Genomic DNA, 24,499 nt, shown 5'->3' on the forward strand with positions numbered 1-24,499 from the left:
AAATTAATTATCAGTTTGCCTGTACTGCGTCAATTAGCCAGACTGTACAATAGATGGCTGTGCCTCCTCCTCCTCCTCCTCCTCCTTCTCCTTCTTCTCCTCCTCCTTTCACCCTTTGACCTTCTCCTCCTCCTTCCCCCACCTTCTCTTCCTCCTTCACCTCCACATCCTTCTCATCCTCCTGCCTGTACGCCTTCACATCCTCCTCCTCCTCCTCCTCCTCCTCCTACATCCTTCCTCCGCGTCGACCTAACCATGTTGAGTGAAAGAGCCTTCAATTAATTAACTTGAATAAAAAGGAAGAACATAACAGAGCGCGCGCGTGCACACACACACACACACACACACACACACACACACACACACACACACACACACACACACACACACACACACACACACACACACACACACACACACACGAGGAAACAGCCAGAGATGATGAGTCACTTTCACTTGTAAACCTACCACTCTATGAGGGAATAAACGTGTTTGTGTGTGTGTCTGTGCATGAGAGAGAGAGAGAGAGAGAGAGAGAGAGAGAGAGAGAGAGAGAGAGAGTGAGAGAGAGGGAGAGGGAGAGGGAGAAGCTTCACCGTCAGCTCCGCAATACTCTCGTCGCACATCTGGCTTTAAGGGCAGACAGACAGACAGAGACGCAAGGCGGAGGAAGGCCGGAGGGATGAGGAAGGGATGTACAGCAGAGTGAAAAGGACGGGTGCTGAGGGAGGGGGGAGGAGGGAGGTGACGGCAGAGCTTGAGGTGACAGGAGAGCGTAAGGAAGTGAGGGAGGGATCGAGCTGGTTGAGGCGAAGGAATGAAGAATGGTGCCGTTGGAAAAGAAGAAAAAGAATGGTGGTCTGGAGACTGTATCACTGACCTATTCATGGGATTCTGAAGGAATGCTCTCGTGTTTTTAGACGGAGGAAAGAAACATAGCAGCTACCATTACTGCAACTCTTTTTTTACTGGAAAGGATACTGTTCAAGGGTAAATATAAATAGGTAAAATAAGCTCGCTGATCACAACTCTAATAAAGAAAGTAGAAATGAGAGGGCAGACGAGAGGTACTACTACTACTACTACTACTACTACTACTACTACTACTACTACTACTACTACTACTACTACTACTACTACTACTACTTTTTACACCAGCCGTTTATACTGGGTAGGCTGTTGTGACCTCTAACATGTCTAATCAATACTACAAACGTTAAAGGTCATTGTTGCCTCAGTGAAGACGGCCGTGATCACTGTCCTTCTCCCGTCACGCCTACCCAGTGCACTCACGCGGGTTATCTTACCTGTACACGAACAAGGATCAATTGGTGTGGAAAATGTACACGTTTAAAAAGACAAAAAATAGTCTCTAGAACAATATTATATGCAAAATTGTGTTCTCTCACCTACGGAACATTAATAATTTCATAATCGACATTGCTCAGGTAGCCGCTTGCAATGCGCCATTAATTAATTAATTTCGAAATTACGGCCGCTTTAGGTGCCCGTAAAAATGACTTAGCGTTTGTGTCACTGAAGAGCGCAACAAAGAGAGTGGACGAACCTGAGGTGATGATTTGCCTAAAGAGACTCTCCTCATGCCAGTCATCAAACACAGAGACAGACAGACAGACAGACAGACAGACAGACAGACACTGACAGACAGACAGACGGACAAATTGAAACGCCTCATACCTCTCCCCAGTCACGTACAAAGTCTTAAGTGTATTCTTTTCTTACGCTAAAAGGTATTCCGTTTGTGTGTGTGTGTGTTTTTTTATTCATACATAAATAAACCTAAATGATGTAAATATATAAGTAAACTACCAGTCGAGGCAAGTCCAATAAAAACATTTGCCAACTCGAAGTACACTCTTATGAGAGATTCCACGTTCCCCGAAATGTGATTCTATAAGCCTACAAAATTGCTGAATAAGTGAAAAAGCAAAGTATTTCTGATTCACAAGTGCTCGGTTAATGGAAAGAAATATTAAGTTTTTTCGCCGTTTTTTTCTCAGTAAGCGAGAAGTCAAGTGCAGAAAAAGTTATCTTGGCTTGTCAGTACCTGGGCTGGGTCATTCAGGGGGAACAAAAGTAGAGTAGGGATTAGCGAGGCTTTATCCTCGTTGCTGACTGTCTTTTTACGGCAAGAGGAGGTAGAGAAAAGGCTGAACATAAATAGTACTGTCCCAACATGCTGCTTCTACCAAAACAAAACGGTTAAGAAGCCAAAAAGGAATGTTGATTTAGAACTAGAGGTGAACATAAATAGTATTGTCCCAACATGTTGCTTCTACCAAAACAAAACAGTTAAGAAGCCAAAAAGAAATGTCGAATTTAGGACGAAAGGTGCTTTGATGCAACGTGAATGAGACCGTTTAATTAAGTCAAAGGAAGGGGGAAATACAATAGAAGAAAGTTTATTCCAGAAGTTGGTCAGTAAAACGGATGAAAGAATGAATATACTGGATAATTCTTGCATTAATTTGTTGGACAGCGTGAAGACGAGGTTAAGTAATATCTGTTGAAAATATATATTCTCTCTCTCTCTCTCTCTCCCTCCCCCCTCCCCCTATCTTTAATATCGTCCTCGCCCACACAGTCTCGCCCCCCGTGGTGTCTCCCCCGTGGCCTCGCTCCCTCCGGCCCTCCCCCCTCAGGTGTTGTGGGAGCAGAAGGGAAAAAAATCAACACAATAACACAGCGCTTGTCCCCCATCATTTGTCCGAAACTGTGTGTTGTGCTGTTGCTTTTTCTTCACCTGGGACAACGCCTGGTTTTCCATGGCTATTTTGTGTACCTCGTGGGAGTATTATTCTTTTTTGTTTGTTTGTTAGTTTATGTTTTTTGTGTGTTTTGGTCAGTGAAAAAATAAATGGGGTCTGAATTTTGTACGATGGGAAGAAAAAAGTTTCAAAAGGTTTCGGCCTTGCAGCAGTGCACGGAAATTATTTTTTGTAAATATTCACTTTTTCTATTTAACCAAAATTTCCACTCCCCCTCTCAATTACTGTGGATAAACGGGTGGGTCAAGGGATGACGTGTGTGTGTGTATATTTTCGGATGCAAAGTATACATATTTTAGTTAACTGAATGATATTTTCTGGAGCAAATGTGACAGGTCAAGGGCGACACACAAAGAGAGGGAAAAATGACCGCTATAGCGCTGCCACCGCAAACAGAGGACAGGAGGAGACAAACAAAGAGGGTCAGATTCGATTCGATAGATGTCTTGATACTCCCCTCCTGAAAGTAGTCTTAGCGAAAGGGAAGTACAAACGAAGGCAGGTTATTTCAAAGTTTACCAGTGCAGTAGATAAAAGAATAAGCATACTGGTTAACTCTTGTAAGAGTAGTTTGGACAGAAGAAGGATGAGCTAAGTAGAAAGTCTTGTTCTGGAAGGCCGCGGAAGTTGTGGAAGTGGCAACCTAGGAGTTGTAGAAGTCATGGCAAGCAGAGCACCAGGTGGGATGGTAAACTTTAGAGCATTTGTCTCAGCAGGATAGAGTGCACTGACATAAGATATAGGAGGAAAATGATGGGAAAGACCTTTGTCCTTCAGTGGCTGAAATGATGAATTTAAAATAGTCACCGGAATAAGAGTGGATAAAAACACAGTTCCTTTTGAGAAGATTATTAGTAAACACTAGAAAGAGAGCGATTTATAGAACAGAGCCCTGTAGAACATCATTGTTTATAGGCCTAAGGGTAGAATCGTTGGGAAGGCAAGATGACCAGTAGGACGCGCAATCAGAAAAAGAGACTGGAAGTTGAAAGATGCATTTTGGGGTGCAAATCATACAGAATCTATTTAACTGTGGATAGCAGACCAACCCGATCGATGTGTTCGTATACGTTTTTGCGATAAATCTATCACGATGGTTTCTGTGTTCACGTTCGTGTGTAGCATAAGTTTTCTCGTATGTTGTCGGGAATTTCTCCGGAAACAGGTGTTGGAGTGTCGTGCAGTGTGTCCAAGAGGCAGGTGTAGCGCAGGTGAGGGCAAGGGACGGGCAGGTAGGCAGGTCACGCTCCCACGTAAATCACTCCCAAATTAGGGCGTGCGTGTGGCTTGATTTAAGGACCCCTTGATTCACTGCCTCGGGCCAGCTCCGGGCGTAAGAGAGGACCAAGCACAGACCGACACGTGGGAAGAAAGAAAACGGAAAAATGTGCCAGATAATGAAAAATAAGTGAAGATAAGTGATGGCCACGCGCAGACCAGCATTAGGGATGAAAGAGGACGTGGGGGATGAAAGAGGATGTGAGGGCTAAGGAAAATAAATGATATACTTATAATAACACAAGGGAAAGCCGCGATGAGGAGGAAAGGACCAAAATATGTGATGAAAAATGAAAGGAAAAGCGATGAAAGTCGATGACCAGCTGAAAATTGGTATGAGGGAAGAAAGAAGGAACGTAAGAAGATAATATGTGGAAGATAGAAAGGCTTAAGGATGACAAATATACAAATAGATGCGAGTCGCTGATAAAAGCAATAACAATCGATGAACAAGTGCAGAGGAGCGAAAGACATGAAGGAGGAAGGAAGGAAGAAAACAAAGACTAGGAAAGGCGAAATAACAAAAGGGAAAGATGATAAACACACACTAAGATGCAATTCGCTGATAAAAGTCAAGTGCTCGTGGGGCGTGATGGAGTGAACCCCTTCATCACGCCGCCGTCACACGCTATACAGTCAACGCTTAATATCACCTCCACTCCATTATCACAGGCCTCCACCCGCCCACGCCCAGCCCCACCCACGCCCCCCGACGCCGGAGAACCTGAGTAATCGGCCCCGTATCCCTGGAGATCAAAGTTTTGGACCAACGAAATACCCCGAACTCCAGCGACTGACTGCCTCCCATCCATTTTTTCCCCCTCCAACCCCGGGCCGCGCGCCAGACCGCCGGGGTTCGCGTCCTGCTCAGTATATCCCTAAATCATTTTCTTATCGTCGTCACGCTTCGGCCCCGTGAAGGCGAGTTGGACGGGACGGGGCATCAATCCACTGTCAACATCGATCTCTTGACTGGGATAATGAGGACGCAGGGAGGGAGCGATGGGAAGGCGCTGTAGTGACGGGGAAAAGGAGGCTGACGACGTTGTTACGAGTACTTCACCTTCCTCCCTTTGTCTCCTTTCCTCTTATTCCTCCTTCTCCATCTCGGCCTCCCCCTTATTTTCCTTCCTGCCTTCCATCTCCTTCCCTTATTATCTCTTCCATCGTCGTCCCGCATTATGGCTGTGGTGATGACGCTCGCTCCGTGGGCGTATATGGCGACGGGCACGCAGCTCCCCATCCCTCCCATTCCTGCCGCCTCCCCTTACTCCCCCCTTTCCACGGCACGTTAAAAGTTCGGTCTCCCTGATAATTTGAAGCTATTACAGTTTTCCCTTGCGAGCGTTATTGCACGCCTAAGAGCCCCCTCATGAACACACACACACACACACACACACACACACACACACACACACACACACACACACACACACACTCACACACACCATCAAAATACTCCCCCTGTCTGAACCCACCCGTTTACTTACCTACATACATATCTACTTACAATACCTATCTACTTACAATACTTATCTACTTACAACACCTATCTTCTTACCTTTCCCTCTTCACCTGCTCACCCATTTATGTCTGTACCTGCTGCCTGTGACCTTGATCGTTGGGGTTCCATGTAACTCCGTCTCAGGTCGAATAATCCGATCTTATCTCGTAATTAGGAGCAGAGTTTCGGTGGATTCCTTATAGTCTCTGTCTCGGCCGGATCCAACGAGCCGGATAAATGCGAGGCGGTCCGGATTTGTTGGGCTTTTACCGACCAATTACCGTCGTGCATCTGGCTGCGAGTTGCGGATTACAGGGTTAATGGTAAGGTTGAGGATACGAGGGTTTTAGGTGGATGAATCTTGGAGTGGATGGAAGGTAGTGTGTGTGTGTGTGTGTGTGTGTGTGTGTGCGTGTGTGCTGAACTGTTGGTATAGGTTTCATTTGTCTGGGTTCGTTGTCTCGTGTGGCTTCTGAACACACACACACACACACACACACACACAAAATCATTTTATCTTCATGTCATGACGTCCGACATTACTAAAGAGATTAATTTTAAGTCGCGCGTAAAAATAAAGATAAACTATTTTGCTTGCTGTAATATTGCAATTGTTTATTTATGCATAAAAGTTTGCGGGACAATCTCCATAAATACATACTTACGTAGATTCCCGAGCCAGAAAAAATAGAACATCAGTGAATACATTTGCAATTTTTTTTTTAAACTAGATTTTATTATAAACGGCCGCCAGCAGGACGTAGGTAAAAATTGGGTCGTGTCCCGCGGGAGATCTGGGTCGGAGTGACGGCGGAGGGACGGAAAGGGACAGGTGAACCCGACAAGATATCAAATCACGTCATTTTACGCTTTTTATGTTGAGAGGAAAATATATATCGCACTTAATAACCATATCTCGCCTTCAATAACAACAACAACAACAACAATGATAATAATAATAATAATAATAATAATAATAATAATAATAATAATAATAATAATAATAATAATAATAATAATAGTTTCTACATAAAATATTTAGCACGAAAAGTATGTAATGTTTGACTTCTCTTCGTAAAAAGTAATACAGGGTTCAAAAATAGAATATATCGACTTTCTGTTGGATTATTGAAAATGGAATTACGCAGAAGTAGAAAATGGGAAGAGAGAGAGAGAGAGAGAGAGAGAGAGAGAGAGAGAGAGAGAGAGAGAGAGAGAGAGAGAGAGAGAGAGAGAGAGAGAGAGAGAGAGAGAGAGAGAGAGAGAGAGAGAGAGAGAGAGAGAGAGAGAGAGAGAGAGAGAGAGAGAGAGAGAGAGAGAGAGAGAGAGAGAGAGAGAACACACACACACACACACACACACACACACACACACACACACACACACACACACACACACACAAGCCAACCGAAAACAGGGTGTGACGCTAGCGAGAGAGAGAAAACGAGACTCATGAAAGGGAGACTGAAAAGAACCAACCTTCCAAGCGGCCGGGCGAGCGACACCGAGTGAGAACGAGAGAGAAAGATAGAGACAGAGAATGGGAAAGGGTTGCCGGGCCGCGTGCAGCCGAGGCGGGTGGAGACAATACACTCTGTAATTAATCTTGAAACGCAATAATGCCTCCTGCAACGCCCATTCTTCCCGCCCTCCGCTTGCAGTTACCAGCCGCCCCCGATTTTCTCTCTGACAGCTGGTTGGTGCTTTCGACGTGAACTGAGTGAGGTAAATCCAGCCCCCAGTGAGAAAGAGAGAGAGAGAGAGAGAGAGAGAGAGAGAGAGAGAGAGAGAGAGAGAGAGAGAGAGCACTTGTTTCTAGGTCATAAATAGTAGAATTCTGTAATTTTCTGGTAAGGGTAACTTATGCATTTTGGTGATTTATACATTTTTTTCCTATGTGTGTGTAATATTAGTGTTTTCTTCTTTTATTTATAGCGTATGGCGATGTTTATGTTCTTTACGTGTTTTTATGCGCGTGTACCTTATTCGATATTACGTTAGAGCTGCCCCCTCTCTCTCTCTCTCCTTGTTTCCTGTCTCCCTTTTTTCCTTTTCGATTCTGTATTTCCCCGTTCTTTCTCTCTCTAACGCAAGCTAACAAACACCCACTTTCAAACCTGTTACTCTGCCTTTTTTTCCTACACGCATTCTCGTCGACATTGTGCACGAAACTCAGTATTGAAAAAAATATATACACGTAGTCAGTCTCGCAACGTCGCACGCGTCACCTAATATCTTTTTCGTTCCCGGCGCTATCTAATTCCCTGTCCCTACGTCACCGAAGATTGCCGAGGTCCCGCGAGGTGCGTTGGTAATCTGACGAATTTCCGCAATGTTCGACTCTATACACTGGATCGCTCGCTGCCATGTGTCTCTTTTCGTCGCTCGTCACTCCCTGCCTGCCTTTTCTCCTCTTTGATTCCGTAGTGTTCATTCTGTTTAGCTTCTCGTGATTTAACTTCCAACTTCATATGTCTCTTTTTCATCTCTTGTCACTGTGTTTCCCTTGCCTTTTCGATTTGATTTAGTTTGCGTTCGTTTTTTTTTTCCTCTTCTTAATTTCACTTCCAACCTTGTGTGTGTGTTTTCATCCCTCAGTATTCCCTGTTTCCGTTTTCTGCTCTTCGGTTTTGTATAGGTTTCGTTCTTTTTATCTCTTCCTGATTTCTCTTCAAACTTCATTTTCTCTTTTCATTTATCGTCACTCCCTGTCTTCCCTTCCTCCTTTTCGATCTCGTCTACTTTCCGTTTCTTTTAGCTAAATTTCTCTTTAAACCTCCCATTTCCAGTTCTCTCCTCTTCTCTCCTCATCTTCTCTCATTACTCTTCCACCTCTCTCTCTCCCCCTCCCCCCCCCCCCTCGCCTCACTCTCCCCATCACCCCATTTTCTCTCTTCCCACGGGTGTGTAGTGTAGTGTTTTTAAGGTTAGATGTCATTTACCTGCCCTTAATGAACCAGTATGCTAAAGGTATGTCAGACCGTGATGTCCAGTGTTATAATTATGATAGAATGTTGTAATACTGCTCTCTCTCTCTCTCTCTCTCTCTCTCTCTCTCTCTCGCTCGCTCGCTCGCTCTCGCTCTTGTTCTCTCTCGTTAACGTTACAATCATCGAGTCGAGTGCAGGGATGTGGAAGAATGACCGTGAGACTGACAGACACGCAGGTATGGAGACAGGTACGAACAGAGAGGCGAGGAGAGAGAAAGGCGGAGACGCGAACCGAAATAGAAAATGGGAGGAAATATCAACAGGTAATTCCCGTACATATATATTTTTGGGGGGAGGGCGAACAGATGAAATATTATGACCAAATGTCGAATGCGAAAATGACAGTCAGGCCTTCTATCTTTCAGGAAATTAATGCATTTTGAATTACGAACAGAGACACAGCCACACGCAAGAGCACACACTAAAATGACATGCGGACACCCGTGACGGAAGTGTATACGAACCTGTCTCCCTCTCTCCCCTCCCTCTCCATCCCTCCCTCTTTATCTCCCCTTTTCCCACCCTCTCTCTCTCCCCTCCCTCTCCATCCCTTCCTCTTTATCTCCCCTTTTCCCACCCTCTCTCTCTCCCCTCCCTCTCCATCCCTCCCTCTCCATCTCCCCTTTTCCCACCCTCTCTCTCCCCTCCCTCTCCATCTCCCCTTTTCCCACCTCTCTCTCTCCCTCCTCTCCATCCCTCCCTCTCCATCTCCCCCTTTCCCACCCTCTCTTTCCCTTCCCTCATTCTCTCTACTATATTATCGTTCTAGTGGACTGGGGAAAACGAGGATGAGGTATAGAGTTACACCCGTCCACACGCATCATCTACACACACATGAATACACCCAAACCAGTACTAACATCCACGCTGAGTGTACCTGTGTGTATGTGTGCTCTTGTGGGTCCTGTGATGAACCTATCCACCCACTTACCTTCACACGAACTATACACCTTTCCCCCAATTTACTTAAGCCTTGTAGCGACGAATACCAGTGTGTTTATCTCTCTCTTTCTTAGGCTTATGTGTGTGCGTGAACCTATATGTGTCGAGTGATGCACCTTTCCATCCACTATCCATCACACCATCCATAAACATTTCCCCCAATCTACTTATACTTTACAACGACGTATATGCTCCCTTTATAGCACTCCATAACGCTGCCAACACACTCACTTCACCTCACACACTCTCCTCACTCACCAGAACACAGTAAGAACTAGCCAAGGAGACTTTTCCCTGGTAACCGAAGCCTTTTCTTTAGCCCGAAGTTTGGGTCCTTTTATGTACCCCGAGGAAGCTGACAAAATCCTTTCTCTCTTCGCCCGTATTCCAGGCACTCGGCGCTAAAAGCCACGAGCAGTACACGTAATTGGAGAGGAGCAGGTGTGGTTAGTGTTGCATGTACCTGTGTGTCGTTTGTTTGTGTTTAATTAACGCCATGAAACACTTACTTACTTACCTGGTAGGACCTTCGCAGCTGCCGCCGTCCCGTTCCCCGTGACTACCACCACCACCACAACCGCCACCATCATTTTCGCAACAACAACAACAACAACAAGAAACTAACTAGTCACCATCATCATTATTGCATCATCACCACCACTTTCACCTCTTCTATCACCACCACCACCACCACACCCAGTACCACCACGATAATGCCACCAAACTAACCAACTAACCAACACCACCATCACCAGCGCCTCCATCAGCCAACCCCATCACCACCCCCACCAGCACCACCACCAATAACACCGTCACCACCACTAGCACCACCGCCACCGCCGCTTTCAATCATCCCCCGCACGCCGTCCTAAGCCTCAGACAGAACAAGGAAGTCCCAGTAAGCCCCTTTCCTCCACGCCTAAGACTGGTCACTGACTGAGCCATCCCCATCCACCCCACCCACACACCCCCGACCTTACTCCGCCTCCACCCTCCAACCTTCCCCAACCCTTGCATCAGCCCCGTAACACACACACAAACACACACACACATGTCGGTTCTCCTCCCCACGAAACGAAAAACAAACGGAGAGACAGGAAACGAAACTCTTAAAACTAACCTCAACGATCCCTCTAAAAGCCAGTACTCCCATCACTGAATCCACCAGCACCTCCCCCTCCCCTCCTCCTCAACCACCACCACTACCGCCGCCCCGTTACTGCCACTGCCACACCAGCGCGAAACAAACAAGAGTAACAACAATGCGCGGCCCAATTCAAGTTGTCGGATTGAAGTAGACAACAAGGCGAAGTATTGTAGCGTTCCCTTGGCTTGGGTGGCAGAAACCTTCCCTCCCTCCCTTGCCTCCTCGTCTCCCTCTCCCTCCTCCATCCTCAGTCCTCTCTCTCCCTTCCTCCCGGCCCTCCCCAATCCCGGTACTCTCGCTCCCTCTGCTGGCCTTCCTCCCTTCCCACAGCAGCCGCGCGACACCTCGATATTGTTTTTCGATAAACTGTGGGGTTAAGTCAACAAATGTTATCCTCTTCATGTGGAGACGCCGCGAAGGCCTGTGGGATTAAGGAGCAGCAAAGACTAAGATTGGGCAGGATGTTGAGGCTGCTCGGGGCGATGGAAGTGAAATAAAGGAAGGAAGGAGAGAAAGAAAGGATGGCGACGATTTAAAGGAAGCAAGAAGGAAGGAAAAGAAGAAAGGATGGCTACGATTTAAAGGAAGCAAGAAGGAAGGAAAGGAAGGAATTATTGCTACGATTTAAAGGAAGTGAAAAAAAGGAAAGAAGGAAGAACGAGAGGAAGGAATTATTGCTACGATTTAAGGGAAGTGAAAGAAAGGAAAAAGAGGAAGACGGAGATGAATGGAGGATGGAGATGATTTAAAGGAAATGAAAGAAAGGAAAGAAGGAAAAAGGAGAGAAAGGAAGGATTGCCACGATTTAAAGGCAGTGAAAGAAAGGAAAGAAAGAAGGAGAGAAAGGAAGGATAGCCACAATTTAAAGTAAGTAAGAGAAAGGAAGGAAGGAAGAAGGGGAAGAAAAGATGACTACGATTTAAAGGAAGGGAAAGAAAGGAAGCAAGAAGGAACGAGAGGTAGGAAGGATGGCCACGATTTAAAGGAAGTGAAAGAAAGGAAGCAAGAAGGAACGAGAGATAGGAAGGATGTCCACGATTTAAAGGAAGTGAAAGAAAGGAAGCAAGAAGGAGCGAGAGGTAGGAAGGATGTCCACGATTTAAAGGAAGTGAAAGAAAGGAAGCAAGAAGGAACGAGAGGTAGGAAGGATGGCCACGATTTAAAGGAAGTGAAAGAAAGGAAGCAAGAAGGAACGAGAGGTAGGAAGGATGGCCACGATTTAAAGGAAGTGAAAGAAAGGAAGCAAGAAGGAACGAGAGGTAGGAAGGATGGCCACGATTTAAAGGAAGTGAAAGAAAGGAAGCAAGAAGGAACGAGAGGTAGGAAGGATGGCCACGATTTAAAGGAAGTGAAAGAAAGGAAGCAAGAAGGAACGAGAGGTAGGAAGGATGGCCACGATTTAAAGGAAGTGAAAGAAAGGAAGCACGAAGGAACGAGAGGTAGGAAGGATGTCCACGATTTAAAGGAAGTGAAAGAAAGGAAGGAAAGAAGAAGGAAAAGGAAGGTTGGCCAGGCTTTAAAACATGAACTCGTGCCGCCGCGTGATGGTGACGAAGGGAAAGAAAGAGACCGAGACACAGAAATAGGTGCGTGTGTAGGTCCAGGACGAAGCACAACATGAAGGACGTCCCCGGAAATAGGAGTCCCCTAAAAGAAAGATGAGAAGGAAGTAGAGGAAACACAACGCGAATAGAGAGTGTCCGCCGCGCCGAGTGGGGTGAAGGAGGCGGGGAGGAGGAGGAAGACGGGAGGAAATATAAAGAAGAAAATGTGAAAAATGTGCGGAAGGAAAATGGGAAAACGTAAAGAACGCATTAAAGAAAATTATATTTGAAGAGAAGACTTTGCGGAGTGAGAAAGAGGAAGTGGGAGAAGGGATGAGACAAGGGAAGCAGAATAGGGAAAGAAGAGGAAGAGGTGAGAAAAGGGATAATAAGGAGGGAAGGCGTGTGAGACAAGACTAACGAGGATGGTGGGGAGGCGCAGGAGGATGAAGGAGGTGGGGACAAAAGCATCAGGACGGCCTAAGAGTGAAAAACGGGGAAGGGGAGCGAGGCGGGATGGGCGGCGCGGTGGACAAGTGAGGAGAAAACAGATATACGAGAAAATCAGTGAGTGAGGGTGACTGGATGATGGTGGCCGGGGAGGGGGAGGAGGAGGAGGAGGAAAAGGAAGGGACTCGGCAGGGAAGGGATGGAAGTAAGGTGAGGAAGAGGAAGAGGAGAAAAGGAGAAGAGATATACAGTGAGAGAGGAGTGAATTAAGACGAGGGGAAAAAAGGAAAGAAAGAGAGAGAGAGAGACAAAGCAAAATGAGAAGGAAGAGGAAGTAGAAAAAGGAAGAGAAGGAGAGAGACAGGGAAAAGGAAGGAAAGCAAGATGAGTTGGAAGTGGAAGAGAAGAACAGAAGGAAGGAAAATAGCAAAACAGTGAAAGGGGAGAGAAGCGAGAAGAAGATAAGCTGAAAGAGGAAGAACAGCAAGAAAGGGAAAAGGGACTAGGTTAAAAAAAAAAGGAGAAACCCAAGAAAGACAAAAGCATGAAGACAATGAAGAAAAGGAGGTTGAAATGGAGGAAGGGATAAGGAGGTAGGAAAAGGAGAGGAATGAAAAAGTAACAATAAGCGGAGGAGAAAGAGGAAGACTTGGATGATAAACAAGAGAAAGAGATAGAGAAGAAAAAAGGAGTAGGAAATGAAGAAGAAAAAGAAGAATGAAGAAAGAAATAGAAAGAAAAGGGAGACAACCAAAAGGAACAGGAAAACGAAGCGGAGAAAGAGGAAGAAAGAAACAAAGAGAAGAAGAAAAAACAGAAAATCATGTTAGAGTAGAATAAAGAGGAGAGAACCAAGAGGAACACAGACCAAACATGAAGAGGAAGTGGAGAGAGAGAGAGAGAGAGAGAGAGAGAGAGAGAGAGAGAGAGAGAGAGAGAGAGAGAGAGAGAGAGAGAGAGAGAGAGAGAGAGAGAGAGAGAGAGAGAGAACTGGAGTGAGGCTGTGGTGGAGGATGATTGGGGCTTGTGAGGGCTTTGAGGATAAGGAGAGGAGAGGTGGCCAAGGAGGAGGCGAGTTTGGAATTAGTGTGGGGGTAAATTTGACGGGATTTGGGCAAACGGAGAGAGGCTTGGAGAGGGAAGGCCACAGTGAGAGAGAGAGAGAGAGAGAGAGAGAGAGAGAGAGAGAGAGAGAGGGAGAGGGAGGGAGAGAGAGAGAGGAGGGATTAGAACACCTTGAAACTAGGAGGAGACGTCGCCGAAATTGAGACTGGAAGACGTGAGTTGGTCGAGAAGGCAACAGACTCGATTAAAGGGACAGTTTCTGTGTCTTTATTTGCCTCGAGGTGTTCATAAGGAAGCTGAAATCAACTAAAAAATAAATAAGAAAATAAAAATCAAAGAGAAATTTACATATCTCAAAATATAAATAAAACCATGATTCTTTCTTCGGTTTAACTAAGGTTTTGACGCCTGGAAAAGTTATGGATGTATAGATAAGCAGCTAGATTGATTGGTATTTAGTTAGTTAGGCAGGTAAATAAGTAGGGAGAAGGAAAGAGAAAAAACGCGAGATTAAGCAAAAGAAAGTCACCGCAACCTCTAACACCCTAAAAAAAAAAAAGACTTGTCGGAAAAGGACGGATAAAAAGGCTGTTGAAGGAGAGGCGGCGAGGAATGGACAGAGTACGAAATGATGAACGATAGTGAAGAGGAGGAAATGGAGGAAGAGGAGGAGGAGGAAATCACACACACACACACACACACACACACACACACACACACACACACACACACACACACACACACACACACACACACACACACACACACACACTGAAGCAGAACACACACAAGATCAACACTGGACACATTTCCATCAGCAACGACATGACCCACTTTACACACTTCGAACTTGAGCACATTTCCTCCTCCTCCTCCTCCTCTTCCTCCTCCTCCTCCTCCTCCTCCACATTTACATTCCACACTCCACCAGCATGTGTCCAACTGACCCATTTCCCTGACATGTCCAATTAGGCAATGAACAGGCCCGTGTGACGTTACAATTAGCTTGAGTTAATATTGCATGAATAATTTGGATAGAGCACTTGGTCGCCACCCACCGCTGCCGTCACCACACGCTGCCAATGCCCCCGTCACTGTCACTGTCCCTGTTAATGTCACTTCTGATGGATGACCTTAACCGCCACTGGTGCCACTATTGCCGCGGGTCATGTCTCCACTGTTACTGCCATGCTCACGACAAGAGGAGAGTATCAAGACGCCTCTCCTCCTGAAATTGACCTCTCTTTTGGCCTCTCCTCTGAACTCATTCTTATAGGGGCAGTGATTAGCGGACTTTTTTCTCTTTTTTTTTTTTTGCCCTTGTGCTCCTTCCTTAACTGAAAAAAAGAGAATATAATGCTGGTTTTATTACTACTACTACCACTACTACTACTACTACTACTACTACTACTAATGCTACTACTACTACTACTGCTACGTCACCAACACCATCATCATCACCATCATCACTAGTCTACCACTTGACAAAGGCTTTTCCAAACATCTCTCGCCTCGCAACCACCAACCACCACCGGAAACCAATTAATAACGCAAATCGACCCCGCCCTCCTCCCCTAATCGAGCCCCAGAGTGATATATTTTTCATGGGCGCATAAAAAGGGCTTCACCGGCATCAGATGTTACTAACTGTTAAGCCTTGATGCCCGGGACAGGCTATTAGCTCGCGTTCCTGATGCGTGTCAATCTGAACTGCCGCCCATCTGTCAGAACACCGCAGAGGAGGGAGGGACGGGAAAGCAGGCAGGGAGGGAAGAGGCGTAGAGGGAGGTAGGAGGTTGGAGCGGGGTAAAGTATTGGATGGGAGGGAGATGGGAGGAAGAGTAGAGGGAGATAAAGGGAGAGAGGGAAGTAGGTTGGAGCGAGGTAAAGTACTGGATGGGAGGGAGATGGAAGGAAGGGTAGAGGGAGATAAAGGGAGGGAGGGAGTTGAGGGACCGGGAGGGAAGGGGTTGAAACGGGTAAATTACTAGATGGGAGGGATATGGAAGGAAGGGTAGAGGGTGATAAGGGGAGGAAGGGGGTTGAGGGACAGAGGGTGAAGGGGGATGGGGCGGGATAAAGTACTGTATGGGAGTGAGGGAGATGGTAGGAAGGGTAGAGGGGATAAAGGAAGGCAGGTTAGGGAGAGGGAGGTAGGAGAGGGAAAGACTTTTTTTATTCACCATTTTCCCATTTTTCATTTTCAGACTGACGGCTCGCTTGACTGTTTTAAATGGAGGGATGATGCGTGCGGAAAACTGACTAACTGATTGGCTGATTGAGTGATTGGATGAATGTATGGATGACTGGATGACTAAGATAAGATGACTCGGTGGCTCAGTGGAGAGTGGCAAGTGGCGAGTGATTGGTGAGTGGCGAGTGAGTGGCGAGTGGCGAGTGAATGGCTGAATTACTGACACGATCCTTATTCTTAAACGTAACGAATTCGCATTACGACTATTTCCAAAAGCCACAGCGAAGATTATCAAGGTTCGCATAGCTGATTTTTCCGTTAAAGATACAGAAGCCATGTCAAACTACTACTAACATCACAAAACAGGCCGCAGATATCCCAGGAACTTCTACGAGAGGCTTTCCAACAGGCAGACAGAGGCGCCGATACGTTTGACTATACGCGTCCAGGCTGGCGGGGTGTGTAGATGACAGATCTGACGCACTGGCTGTTGTTGTGGGCGGCTGGCGAGATGGAGAGAGGGACAGTGGTTAGCTGACATGCAGGGAGGCTGTGACTGACGGGAAGGTCACAGCTGAGAGGCGACTGGCTTATTGGCTAGCTGCTGATTGACTGATGGACTGAATCTGTCAGGGTGTCTTAGACGGACGGTTGGCAATCTTACTGATCATGACGTATCTTCTGCTGTCTGAGTGTCCACCTGACTTGGCGGTGACTTAGGAAAATGTTGAAGTGACGAAGGATTGACTGGACTTTAAACATGTACGTGAAAAGAGGGATGGATGGATGATTGGACAAATTAAGCAATGTTTATGGCTGACTCTCTAGGGTGATTGGCAGGTTTTGATGAATTAGCCATATGACAAATTGACGAATAACTTAGCTTAGAACCTGCATGTAAAAATAGGGATGGATGGATGGGTGGATAAATCAATCAGTATCTGTGGATGGCTGGCAGACTCCCTAAGGTGATTGACGATAAGGCGAAATGACGAATAACTGAGCTTGGAACCTGTATGTGAAATGGATGGATGGATAGACAAATTAATCAATGTCTCTGGATGATTGGCTGACTGGCTAAGGCGTCTGATGGTGTACTTGAAGGCATTTTAGCGAAGACAAATTGACTGGATAGTATATGATCCTGTTTGCTGTTTGTCATGCCTGTACCAACCAACCTCCCATGCATGTTAGTTATTTCTACTCAACTGGCATAATGCTCGGCTATCTATTTGTCTTTCTGCGTTTGACAGCCTATCTATCTATGTCACAACGCCGCCACACACACACACACACACACACACACACACACACACACACGCACGCACATACATACTCAGCTACCAACCCGTTCCCCACCCACCCGTCCGTCCGTCTGTCTGTTTGTTTGTTTGTTTGTTTGTTGTTTGTTTGTTTATATGGTTAATCAGTGCGTCTGTTTGCTATTAGTTAATTCATTGTTTCGGGCTACCGTTGATGTTTCTTTTCTTTTTTTTCTTTTTTTCACTCTTGCTAAGTCAAAACAGTTCGAGCTCTCCGTTTTAGCATTTGTGTTTTCTTTTTTTTTTAAGCATTTCTATTTTTTTCATTTTTTTGCTTTTTTTATTCTGGCATTTATTTTTTATGGTATGAACTCTATTGCTGCAATGTTTTTTTTTTTTGTTTATTCAGCCACTTTTGTTTACTCTCTCTCTCCACGGTAATGATTCTCCCTCACTCTCTCTTCATCCCTCTCTTTGCTCCTTCTGTCTCACTAAATTCTTCCTCTGTGTACATTTACTCGCTCACCTTCCTATTACATCTCTCTCTCTCGTTCTCTTTCTCGCTCTCGTTCTCTCTTCTCTCCAGCATCCCAGTTTCTCTCTCTCTCCCCTCGGACCTCAACGGAACACACTTTTCAGGAAACACACTGCCCAACTTTCCCGTTCTCTCTTGGTGTGTTCCTGGGGGGGCACTTGGACATTCTGCGTAAATTTAGTCGCCTGGGTGACGCAAACTGAGCCAGAAGTATGTGTCGTACCGAAGCCACTTAGTTAGAAGTCTGCGGGAACCTAATCTGACTTTCAGGGTTCACAAATGAGGGCCCTTTCTCCACTTGCGCCTCCTCCTCCTCCTCCTCCTCCTCCTCCTCCTCCTCCTCCTCCTCCTCCTCCTCCTCCCCTTCCTCTTCCCCTTCCTCTTCTTTCTCCACCTATTGTTGTTTGGAAGCAAAAGCAGGGCGAGGAGGTAGAGTGGGAGAGTTGGTTGGAAAAGGAGGACGAGGACGAGGAGGAGACGAATGGGAAGGTAAAGGACTAAAGTGGAGAAAGAGGAACAGGTAAACAAATTGAGGACAGAAAGAGCACTGAATAGACGAAAGGGGAAAAAGGACGAGAGAAAATAGATAAATTGAAAGACGTAAATAGAAGCGAAACATCTTGTATTTATCGGTGACTAAAGTGAATGGGAATAAGGAGGCAAATTGAGGACAGGAAAAGCAGTGAATAGACGAAAGGGGAAAAAGGAAGAGTGCAAATAGATGAATAGAAAGACCGAAACTTAAGCGAAACATCTAGTATTTATCGGTGACTAAAGTAAATGGGAATTAGGAGGCAAATTTAGGACAGAAAGAGCATTGAATAGACGAAGGGGAAGTAGGAAGAAAGAAATAGATAAATAGAACGACTGAAATAGAGGCAGACCACCTATCCTTTATCGGTGACTCAATACCTGTTAGCGAACCACTCAGGGTAACCAGCAAGCATCGGGTATCTAATCCTCCTCCTCTTCCATCTTATCCTCCTCCTCCTCCGCCTCCTCCTTTACCTTCCCTCCTCTTCCTCCGCTTCCTAAATGGCTGGAAGGTCTCACGAGGACATGTATCAGCCGGGGACATCTTAGGGCCAGGCGGGGACATCGAGGACGGTCAAGAGCTCACGTTTAGGGTTTAATAGAGTGTCACGAACCTCGCCAGTGCGTAGACCCATCACGCTGTGGGCCTCATAAAGCGCCTACGAGCTTGTTAGTTAAGGACGAGGCACTCTGTAACGAAGAGACGGGAGGGGAGGGAGGAGATGGGGATGATAGAGGGGAAAGGGAGGGGTTGGGGACAGGGAATATGGGCAAGAGGGAATTAGGGAGAGAGGAGGTTAGGGAGAAATTATGTCAAGGAAGAGAGGGAGAAAAGGAGAGAAAGAGAAGGAATAAACAGGAGAGGAAAAAAAGGCAAGAAAGAAAGAAATGAAAGGAAGAAAGAAAGAGAAGGAAAGAGAACAGAAAAAGGAAAAAATAGGAAAAAAACACAAGAAAGAAAGAAAACAAACAAGGAAGAAAAATAGAAAGAAGAAAAGAAATATTGCAATAACTCAGACAGACAGACAGACATACAGACAAGAGCACAAGCATAATAATCATAACACCATGCAATAATTACGAAAAAATCTCATTAATTACAAAGAAACTAAAATTAATGGAAAATACACGAGCGGAGGCCTGAGTACACGACCCTGAAACATTTATAATTATGTTGGTAATAACGCGAACACACAAAAAACATGCCTAGTAATGGAGAGAGAGAGAGAGAGAGAGAGAGAGAGAGAGAGAGAGAGAGAGAGAGAGAGAGAGAGAGAGAGAGAGAGAGAGAGAGAGAGAGAGAGAGAGAGAGAGAGAGAGAGAGAGAGAGAGAGAGAGAGAGAGAGAGAGAGAGAGAGAGTCATTTCAATTGAAGCGGCTAAGACATATTTGCATACTTGATTTGCCTGAGGTCAGACATGACTTCGCATAGCCAATGGCCGCCACCCGCCAGCCAGTATGGAGAGAGAGAGAGAGAGAGAGAGAGAGAGAGAGAGAGAGAGAGAGAGAGAGAGAGAGAGAGCGGTGGTAGAACGGAGATGAAAGCAGGGACAAACACAGACCGTCAGATTGATGGAGAAAGGCGCAGCGACTGACAGAGAAGTAAACATGGCGACACAGAAGTTCATACAGACGAGGTACGACACAGACAGAAAGGAGCAACACAGAGAGACAGACCGACGGAGAATTACATAGTCGGACACACCTGAAACTAAAGCTCAAACACGTACACACACACACACACACACACACACACACACACACACACACACACACACACACACACACACACAGGTAAGTTTCCCGTGCCAGCCTCCCCAAACGAGCTCCCTAATACACCTGTCTCCCAAACCAGGTAAAAATGCAGGTATTCGTGTTCATTTTAATAATATAAGAGTTAGTGGCCGTTTCCTTAAGCCTCCTCTCTCTTCCTAACACCTTCCTCTCTGTTTCTTAGTTATTTGTTCCTTCCGGTCTTTATTATGGTATTTTTTTCTCTTGTTCCTTCCTTCTTTACTTACTTCCTGCGCCATATTATTATTTTCTCTCGCCTTGCTCTCTTTTTTTGTATCCATGTATCTTGTTTCTTCTTCGCCTCGTCCTTTTTCTTCCTTTCTCTCTTTCTCTTATTTTGCGTCCATCGGTTTTCCTTTCAGTTCGTTTTCTCTCTACTTTGTCTTCTTACTTTTTGAAGGTACATGTTTCTTTCTTTCTCCTGGTTCCATGTTTCCTTAAAATCATTCTTTCGTCTTTTAGTTTCCGTGTCACATGTTTCTGTATATTTTTTTTTCCTTTTTACACCTCTTCCTTTTTTTGCCACCCTTGAGTTCATCCGCTTTATTCTCCTCGTCCTTGTCCTTGTTTTCGTACTTCCGCTACTCCTCCTTCTCCTCTCCTTTCTGCTCACCTACCTCCTCCTCCTCCTCGTCCTCCTCCTCTTCATACTCCTCATGCCTCACCACCTCCTCCTCCTACTCTTCCTTCTCCTCCGCCGCCGTCTCCTCCGCCGCCGTCTCCCTCGCAGCCCCGCCAAGTGCAAGGCTGCGGAATATAAATAAACATAAAATTTAAGTTTGCCATTACATACCTCTTAATGTCTGGCAAGATTTAGTGGCCGTGATAATACGAGTCCTGAGGTAGATGGATGGCAAGAATCACCCTTACGGCGCCCTCATTAACGTAGATGTATTCCTATGATGCCTGAGAGAGAGAGAGAGAGAGAGAGAGAGAGAGAGAGAAAAGCAGATAGACAGACGAAGAAACAGACAGGCCAGACTAAAGACTTTTCATACATCATTGTTTCCATCTTTTCTCTCCCCTATCGTTTCTCTCTCTCTCTCTCTCTCTCTCGCTCCGGTAAGGGAGATAGTGCATAAGAGTCTTCTAAAAAACTCTTCCACACTCCGTTACTGCTTTCCTTCTCTTCCTCTCCTTCTCTTCATTTCCTTCCCTTTCCTTTCCTTCTCTTTTCCTGCCTCCTTACTCTCCATCTATGACTGTCCCTTCTCCGTTCCATCCATCGCTCTACTTATTCATATATCCATCATTCCTTCCCTTCTTCTCTTTTCCCTCATTTCCTTTCTATTTGTTGTTTCTCATTTCTCATATTTGCTCTTTCTTTCCTTCCTCTCCTTCCTCCTTTCTCTTCATCTATGACTTTCCCTTCTCCGTTCCACCTATCAATATACTCATTCGTCATATTTCAAGCGTCCCATTCCTCATTTTTCCTTTAATTTTCTTTGACTCTCCCTTTCTTTCCCTCTTCTTCTTTTTCTTCCCTCTTTTTCACAATGTTTCCTTTCCTCCTTCCTTCCATTCATCAATCCACTCATTCATTTATTCATTTTTCCATCCCTTCATTCCTCCTTCTATCCATTTTTCCGGCTATCCATCTCTCCGTATTTCTCTTCATCCATATATCTATCCTTTCCTCTTTTTCTTTTATCCCTTATCTATCCATCTATCTGTTAATCTATCTATCGGTCCATTTTTATCCACCTGTTTACATGTTTTAGCTCTATTTTTGCTGAATTAATTATAAGTTGTTGCAGGGTCGTATATATATTTTTGCCCTATTTGTCTCACATATTTTTAGGGTAAGGTTTAATTTCGAAAAAGTTCACGTCTTTGTTTGGGTTAGTGAAGGGAGGGATTGCGTGTGTGTGTGTGTGTGTGTGTGTGTGTGTGTGTGTGTGTGTGTGTGTGTGTGTGTTCGTCCATGGGATATGTACATTTGGTATTCACGCTTCTTTTGCATCTTTTTTTTTTTACAGAAGTGACGCAAATGGTTCGTACGTACGTTCGTGACCTTCTTAAAATATCGAATGTATTAATAAGAGAGAGAGAGAGAGAGAGAGAGAGAGAGAGAGAGAGAGAGAGAGAGAGAGAGAGAGAGAGAGAGAGAGAGAGAGAGAGAGAGAGAGAGAGAGAGAGAGAGAGAGAGAGCGCAGAGAACAGAAGAAAAGAGAGAAAGTTAGGGAGCAAGAGAAAGGAGAAAAGAAAAACTAGGAACAAGATTAAAAAAACGAAGCAATATGTTCAAGGAAAAAGAAAATGAGAGGAGAAGCGAAATAAAATAAGAGATAGTGGGTAGCGAGGGACAGATCAAGATAAAAACGGCTATAAAAATACAGAACAAGGCGAAGAGAGAGAACCAGATAGACCACCAAACAGAGGGAGACAGATGAAAAGACCGAGGAAGTAAAAGATGAATGCATAAAACCGTGCAGAGATACAGGTGGAGAAAGGGAGTGTGACAGACAGGCCGGCAAAGGGACAAGCAGACAGATAGACAAGCAACCGAAAAAAACGAGAGACGGACACGTGAAAGGGAAACGCTCGTAAAAATTTGAAACATGCGGGAGGAAAAAAATGTATATATGTGTGAAAGGAAATTGAAGATTGGCATGTGAAGCGGCGGAACACACGTACAGCCTGCATGGAAAAAAGAAGAAGAGCGGGCGGGAAATAAATCAGACGGGCATGAAATATATAAAACAAGAATACAGGAAAAGGTGCAGAGAAATACTAAAAAAAAATATACACACTAAGAGAAATAAAACAAGAATAGAATTGACTTATAAGCAACAAACGTGAAGGAAAGAAAAGCAAAGCAGACAGTGAAGTAAAGAAAAACGAGAGCAAGAAACAGATACAAGAATAAAATAACTACCATATACTGAACGAAAGAAAACGGACAGAGGGGATAAACCTTACCTAGTGTTTAAAGAAAGACTGAAACAAAAGAGAAAGACAAAGGAGTATTAAATATAAGCAACAGAGGTGAAGGAAAGACAAACAAAGCGGACAGTGAAATAAAGAAAAACGATAGCAAGAAACAGATAAAGGAAAAAAATAACTACCAAATACTGAACGAAAGAAAACGAACAGGGGGATAAATCTTACCTAGTGTATAGAGAAAGACTGAAACAAAAGAGAAAGACGAATGAGGAGAAATCTACGAATCCTTATAGGGCAAAAAAAGATAGAGAAAGAGAAATCTGAAGGGTGACAAACGGGGAGATAACGGTACGAGTAGAAATTAGTGAAGAAAAACATTAAATCAGGAAATGGGAATAAAAGGGAACACTGGAAATCGTATACTGTGCAAAATAAAGAGAAAAGTGATCAGAAAAAAAAGACGAAGGAAACGAAGGAAAACGAAAAGCAAGAAATTAAAATAAGAAGAACTCTGGGAAGCTTATACAGGGCAAGATAAGATACAAAAAGAATATTGGAAGTAAGCTGGAACAAACGGAGGGGAGTTAAACGTTACTTGCAGGAACTGGTGAAACAAAAAAGGGTTGATGCAAGAAATATGGATCATCTCTAGGAACTAAACTTATACGGGGAAAGAGACGATAGAGGAGATCAGACGAAGAAACCATTGGAGGAAGAGATTTTTTTTTCTTTTTTTTTTCTTTTTCTTGCAACAAAGGAGTCAGTTCAAGGGCAAAAAAAAAAAGGAAACAAATATGAAAAAATGTAGCAACGGGTGAAGAAAAACATTAGAGCCACAAAAAAGAATAAAGGAGAAAGAGAAGAGAAAAATCTGAAGAGAGACGGAACAAATGAAGGGTGTGTATTAACGTAGAAACTGTGGAAAAAATTGACCTCTTTTTTGGCTACTCTTTATTTTTGTTTGTTGTGGGAGCGGTGAGTAGCGGGCTCTTTTTTCTACACCCTTTTTGTTGCCCTTAAGCCCTTGAAGAAAAAAATTAACTCAGGAAATGGGAATAGAATTGAACACTGGAAATCGTATACTGGGGAAAAAAAAAAAAAAGGAGATCAGAAAAATGACGAAGCAAACGAAGAAAAATATATAAACAAGAAATATAAACAAAGGAGAGCATTGGGAATCATATATAGGAAAAGAGCAACAGAGCAAATAGAAATAAAGAAGAACGTTAGGAGTTTTATATAAGGAAAGGGAAGAGGAAGATCTGACGAACGGCGGAACGAACTGAAGGTGTACATAAACGTAAGAACTGATGAAAGAACGTTAAATTAAGAAATGTTAATAAAGGAGAGCGTTGGGAATTATATATAGGAGAAGAGAAGAGAAAGGAGAATTAAGGAAAGACTGAGCAAACGTAGAAATTAGTGAAGGAAGAAGTTAAGACAAAAAGTACAAAAAAAAATGACCTCCAGGAATAATATATACGAAGAGAGAAGAGAAAGGAGACATGAGGAGAGACTTAAGCAAACGGAAGGGGAGATAAATATTACGTCTAGAAACTGTCGAAGCAAAACGTTAATGTAAAAA

This window comes from Eriocheir sinensis, chromosome 2 (assembly GCF_024679095.1).
Source record: "Eriocheir sinensis breed Jianghai 21 chromosome 2, ASM2467909v1, whole genome shotgun sequence".
Lineage (NCBI taxonomy): Eukaryota > Metazoa > Arthropoda > Malacostraca > Decapoda > Varunidae > Eriocheir > Eriocheir sinensis.